Genomic DNA, 7,005 nt, shown 5'->3' with positions numbered 1-7,005 from the left:
GAACACTGGGATTTTGGTTTAATTGAACACTTTGCATTTTTCCTTTTTGTATATTTTGAAACAATACTTGTATATATTCAGCCTGGTTACATACTCATACTTTGGAGTTGGTAAAACACCCACATATTTAAATATATATGTTTCAGTCTTCCGTTTGCTTAATTTAATTATATCCAGAGTATGATATATTATTTTAGTATAATCTCACTCATGATTAATGCATTGCTATGGATGACATCTAAACATCATTATCCATGTTGCATACGTGACGTACCGGATCTCGGGAGTAGAGCCTTGCTCGAGCCTCGAAATTTGGGGTGTTACACTGTGTGTGAGATGTGATTTCAGATAATCAAATATGAAAGCATTTAAGGAAATCACATAAGTAATGGAAGACAATAGTAATCTCAAACACAGTCATTTTTATAGTGGTTTGACTACTTGTCTACTTCACTTTCGGTAGGACACACTCAACCCTTGAGTGTACCGAATCTCACTAATGGAGGTTTTACAATAGGTTCACCTCAAACCGAATGTTTTAAATCAGGATCATCTCTAACTAGTACAACCTACACTTAGGCTGACACGACGTATCTACATGATGCACTTTATGCTCCCATAAGCAAGGGTAAATACACAGCACCTAATTTTAGGCCACACAAGCCAAGGATCCACGCAAGGAACCTCACCAGTTTATGCTCCCATGAGCAAGGGTCAACACAATGCACTCAAGTTTTTGATCACACAGGTCAAGGACCTACATAAGGACCTAAGAGTTTATGCTCTCCACAGAGAAAAGGTTAACACAAAGCACCCCCACGTACACTCCTGTCGGTGGCCTCCTGTGGGGACTTGCAAGGGGTGAGAAACACCTTAGACCCAATCCTACAGAAGAAATGATCACAAGGGTCCTTTGAACTATAATAACTTACAGATAAGTAGATGAGCCCCATTCAGCTCGTTGATGAAGATCTCCTCCTTTGATGACGAAGAATCTTCAGTTCCCTTGAACCGCAACTCAGAAGATGTACCAATACATGGTGACGAGTTGGGTAAGGTTATGATGGAATCCTACTCTATTAAATGTTTCCTATAAGGGAGATAGAGCGATTCCAATCATCTATGCATTCAAGGCATCCCAGTTTAATGATTTTCCACTAAGGTAGTAGCTGTAGGATCCTTGAATGTAGAAGTTCATTTCCTAATCTACTATATTGAATGTCAATGATGAGGGTGGATTGGAGGATGAATTTTCATGAGAGAAAAGGCTTAAGGTATATGATCTAGGGCTAAACACACAAAAGCACTCTCTATTTTCTCTACTAAGAACCAAGGGTAAGCTCTCATTAAATAGGCAAAAGGTTCCAACGGATATAAAATAGTAACATTTTTAACAGAGTTCGATATCATCAAGTAGGGTCGATATCATCGAGCGTATACTCTTGATAGCATTGACTAGCCGCTCGATGACACGAATTCAACTGTCAAACGCTTTTGAAACCTTTTGCTAACTGGTCGAGGAAATCAAACGAGTGTTGATGTCATCGAATTTCGAACTCTGATTTCATCGACACGAGGTTCGATTGCTCGACCTTTGAAAATGTGAGAGCACTTACCTTTGAAATATTTTAGGTATATGATATGATCGAGCATCACTCGATATCATTGGAATTTGAATATCGATGATATCGAGGGCAGTGTCGATTCATCGATAATTTCAACGAATTTTCTGTAAGCTTGCTGGATAGTTTTTGTCCACTTTCGATGACATCGACCATACCTCGATATGATCGATATTTGAATATCGATTTTATCGAGTGACCCTCGATCCAAGAAAAATAACCTGAAAACTTACTGGTTAGGTTTGTCTCTCAAGCCGATATCATCGAAGGGCTTCTGATATCATTGAGATTTGAATTCTGAGGATATCGAGGAGCTCTTCAATATATCGAGGATTATATGACTTTGCCTTAGCAGTTCTTTGGACACAATAGACCAGATGTTAATGTTATTGAGTCAGATCAATGGACTCGAGATTCGAACATCGATGATATCGATGAATCCATCGATCCATTGATAATTCAGTTCAGATATCTTTATGGTTGCTCGGCATCTTTGGTCCTCATTTCGATAAGATCGAGTGAGCTTCGAAGACATTGACAATAGTGTTCAATTTTATCGAACCACTTGTCGATAAATCAACAAAGGTAGAAAACTTAAAGACTTTCCTTAAGTTTGAAAAAGTTTTCTAACCGAAAACCCTAGGATGTTCTATCTAATTTTAAGGGTTTTAATTACCTGGTGTTTCAGGACGTAGGATGTGAGGTTATGATTTACCTGTGACGAGTTTGGGCACACATCCAGTTGAGGCAAACGCTTAATCAATTTTCCTATAAGCTCCTTTATCCAGCTGACTCAACGTTTGCGCTAATTGACAAACCAGGGCACTTTCAATCTCCCTCTTTGTCAATTATGTGACAAAACACCAAAACACCCTATAACAACGTCTAAACTAACACCCTAAATTGTGTGTACATGAACTTTACACAATTTTACAAAGCTATCTGGTTCACGCGTGCACACACACACACATTCAGTAGCTGCTCCCCTTAATAGCAATCTCCCCCTGTCTTTTTGCAGCTGCTCCCCTTAACACCTGTAACACCATTCATAAACAGATACACACAATTTTGTCCAGGGGTGTGAATTTGTTCTCCCCCTTTTTGTCAGTCATTGGCAAAGGATAATGTAATAATGGATATTGATTGAAGTTGAAGCATATGGGAGAACCAAAGTTTAGGGAGCATAAGTAGAATAAATATAAAAGAACATCCCTTGGAAGCATATCAGTTTAAAGAAAAGCTGCGATGAGTAATAGTATGAGAATAAAGATCAAGCATCACAAACCACGGTTGATATAAACCATATAAAATAGGGGATAAGATTCACAGATGATAGCATCATTCAAAGCAAACCAGTGAGCATACCAAGGAAACATGGCAGTAAAGATATATGAGATATAAACAGCTATAATAAAAACAAATATCGAAAAATGAGTACTGTCCAAGGTTGGCAGTAGTATAACCTCCATCCCAAACCAAAATAAAAATCAAGCCCATCCACGGGCACCCAAACACAAACACAAATATCTAGCCCATCCATGGGCATATACATATCAACAACTTGTCAGACTATGCAGGTTAGTAAGCCATCACATACACTCATGTGAGTGTAGGGCATTCAAAAAGATACCAATGCCCATATGCAGAGATGAGAGTAGAATGTATGTGACAGCTTCTAGATAACAACAATATGGCGAAGGAGCGGAGGAAGATGGTGTTGTGTCGTTGCGACGGCAGGTGATTAGATTTACTAATTGCTGCACGGACTGCTGCACCCCGTTCACCAGACATTCTAGGATAGTAAACCTAGCATTCATGGACTCCTTTAGTTGGGTAACTTCCCGCAGCGTTGCTCCAATCCTATCCTGATGTAGTTTGAAACGTTTAGCATGCCCGGGGTCAGATGGAGATGGAGCTTGTTGGGGCACGAGCGGGTCACCTTCCACCATTCTGGCGCCTTTAGTTTGAGTAGCTCCTTCACCACGTTCTCCCTCTTCATGAATCCCCTCCCCGGGTAGGTCTTCGGGAAATTTGTGGAACTTTAAATCCATCCTTCTAATGTTGTTCTTGTTGAAGTGTTGAAGAAGAAGTTCCGGATCGTTTGTCGCTGGAAGACCGATCGCATTGCACACTGTGTGAATGATCCAAGGACAGGGCAAGTGGACATCCCTAGACGTATGAATCGCATATACTATCTAATGCACAATCAAAGTCAGAAGGTAGATTTTGATCCCCGTGGCTACAGAATAGACTATCATGGCCATGAATCCGATGAGGTCGGCACGATTGCTACCTGATCAGGGTCAAATATTGCATATCAGACCCCAGTAATTACCAGATTTTACGTATATGATAATGCTTAATGGAGTATTTTAATTGTATTTTTGTTACAGGATGAAGTCAGGAGCGTTAATTGAAAATTGATGTTAAAGGCATGGATTTCATGATCCAAAGTCTCCAGAGCACGGGATAGAATCCAGAGAACCATTCGGAGTCATTCAGAACCAGGGGATTCCAGATCTGGAGCAAGGAAGAGAAGAAAGAGAAGAAAGAGAAGAAAGAAGAGAGAGATCGATTGGTTTGGTGTTTAATTTTTATGAATTTTATTTAATATTTTTCATGAATTTTATGGGTCACTAATCTCTCAGCTAGGGCTGAGATGAAGCCCCTAATTTGATTAGCTCTTGTATTGGTTGATTTACTTTGAATTTCAATTAATTTGTTTCTTTCTTTAAGTGGGCTTTATGGGTTTAAATTCTATACTTCTCCATCTATGAACTTGATTAAAGTATATATATGGATGTTGTTTGGATGCTTATTATAGGTACTTGTGTCTGATCAAGAACAAGTTTCCTATAGAGGAAGAAACAGGATGCTTTAATGAATGTACATCCCTTATGCCCGACCAAGGATATGGGATATGTCATTCATGGCATTGCTTAAAGGAATTAGACGGTTTGTATGCCCGATTAAGGACACAGATTGTGCTTTCTCTATTTAAGTGGTATCAATCTAGATCAAGGTGAATCAAAAGACAAAACAAGGGTTAGGATAATTAGGGGTGGATTCGAAAGTCCTAGTGCTCTCTCTCTGATTGAATTTTCTTCCCTGTTCTTAATTAATTATTTTTCATAAAATTGTGCTTAGTAATTCATTCCATTATTTGTTGGATTAGTTAAGGAGAATCATATGATTTGAATTGTGACGACCAGTCCTCGTGGGAACGATCTCGTAATACTTACCGTATCTACATCCTGATTCGTATACTTGCGAGTTTAAAAATCATTTAAATCATGTTGGTTTAAATAAAACATCAAGTTTTGGCGCCGTTGCCTATTTTGTTCCAATTGGATTTAGGATTCTCTCTTATCATAATTCATAGTCTTAGGTTTTTACTAACTCTAGGTTAAATTTTTGAAACTAACCTATTTCTTGTTTTGTGGGACATGACATAAACTACTAATTTGGTAATCTCTTTCCAAATTTTCTATTTTTTCTAATTTCTATTTTTAGAATTAAGGTTTTATTATTAGGAAGTTTCAAGTTCCAAAGTCCATGTGTTTTTGTGGGACAATCAAAAGTTTCTCTTTAGTTATTTTAGTTTTGATAAGACTCTCTCTCTGTTATGTTTCAATAAGATAATATTCTATTTCCTAGTTTTAGAAATTTTCCCTTTTTAGAAACTAACTTAGTTTTTATTTCTAAGATTACAAACTTTATTTTCCTTATTTATTTTTTTATTTTAGTAAATTTAATTTATTTTTGTTTTCTCTTTTGTTTACAGGAATTAAGGAAGGAAGCGCTAAATAACATTGTCTTCAAAAGGAGGAGCTCTCAAATCTTACAGACATTCATCATCTCCTTTTCTCGGGTTCTTCTTTCCAATTCTCGTTTGCATAGCATTCTCTTGTTTTTAGGAATTCATAACTTTTTCCTTTAGTTTTATTCATCATAGGTTGTATCTTAGTTTAGTTTTCTTTCTTATATTAATAACATAGTTTATGCTAGAACGTAGATCTCTGAATATAGAACTAGCACCGTTTGATCCTGAGATTGAAAGAACAATTCGTGAAAGATTGAGAAATAATCTTGTTGAAATGGCGAATGAGACTGAAGTTAAAGCTCTCAAAGATTATTCAGCTCCTGTACAATTTAATGCGCCTTCATGCATAGTGTTGCCAACCACTACAGCAGCACACTTTGAACTTCAACCCGGAGTCATACAATTGTTGCCATCCTTTTATGGATTGGACAAAGAGGACCCATATCATCATGTGAAAGAATTCTTAAACATTTGCTCCACCTTTAAGTTCCAAAACTTCTCAGACGATTCGATCCGCCTACGCTTGTTTCCTTTTTCTTTGAAGGATAAGGCGAAAGCATGGTTAGAAGTTGGATCTATCACTACATGGGACCAACTGTCTAAGAAGTTCTTAAACAAGTTCTTCCCCGTTCACAAAACCAATGCCCTCCGTAGAGAAATTACTAACTTCACACAAAAAGAGGGCGAGCACTTTCATGAATGTTGGGAAAGATGGAAGGACTTGCTTCTTAAATGTCCTCACCATGGTTTTGAGAAGTGGCAACAAGTTCAATACTTCTATGACGGTCTGACACCACAGAACCGTCGCATGGTTGATGCCACCAGTGGAGGGTCATTCATGACCAAAAGTGATGTCGAAGCGTGGAACTTCTTTGAAACCTTGTGCGAAAATTCCCAGCAATGGGATTATTCAAATAGAGGTGACAGAAGTCCCCAACCACAAAAGAGAGGTGGTATATATGAGATAGGAGTCATGCCAGAGCTGAGCGCCAAGCTTGATAACCTGACAAAGAAAGTTGATGCTCTGGTATTAAATAATGGACCACCACAAACAGCTCAAGTCGAGGCATATGCCACATGTTCTAGTCTTGCCCATCCTATGCAGTCTTGTCCATCTGGTGCAGCATTCCAAGAACTTCTCTCTGAACAAGTTCATGCTATGAACACTTTTCAAAAATCTGGGAATGATCCTTACTCGAACACATACAACCCAGGGTGGGCTAGACATCCAAATTTCTCTTGGGCAAAAGGACCACAACAAGGAGGACCATCTGGAAATCCTCCCATGCAACCGCACCTCCAAGTTGGCAGTCAACAACCTCAACAGTTTCCACAATATCAACAACTGCCTACACAATCAAGGAAACCATCTCTTGAGGATACACTCCATCTTTTCATGCAGAGTTCTCTCCAATTCCAAAAAGACACCCAACAAACCTTACTGGCCAACCAGCAAAGCTTACATGCAAATGCACAATCCATTGCCAAGCTGGAAGTACAAATGGGTCAACTAGCTGCCACATTGAGTGAGAGAGAGAAGGGCAAGTTCCCTAGCCAACC

The 7,005-nt window shown here is 38.7% G+C and overlaps 1 non-coding gene across 1 annotated transcript; it reads right to left on the bottom strand.

The window, feature by feature from the left end:
• Nucleotides 1-6,088: 6,088 nt before the first annotated feature.
• LOC131250210 (small nucleolar RNA R71) lies at nucleotides 6,089-6,195 on the bottom strand. Its single transcript, XR_009173138.1, has one exon. It is a non-coding gene; the product is annotated as a small nucleolar RNA R71 (small nucleolar RNA).
• Between the last annotated feature and the right edge of the window lie 810 nt (nucleotides 6,196-7,005).

Source organism: Magnolia sinica, chromosome 6 (genome assembly GCF_029962835.1).
Source record: "Magnolia sinica isolate HGM2019 chromosome 6, MsV1, whole genome shotgun sequence".
Lineage (NCBI taxonomy): Eukaryota > Viridiplantae > Streptophyta > Magnoliopsida > Magnoliales > Magnoliaceae > Magnolia > Magnolia sinica.
This window is presented reverse-complemented; position numbering and strand designations above follow the sequence as displayed.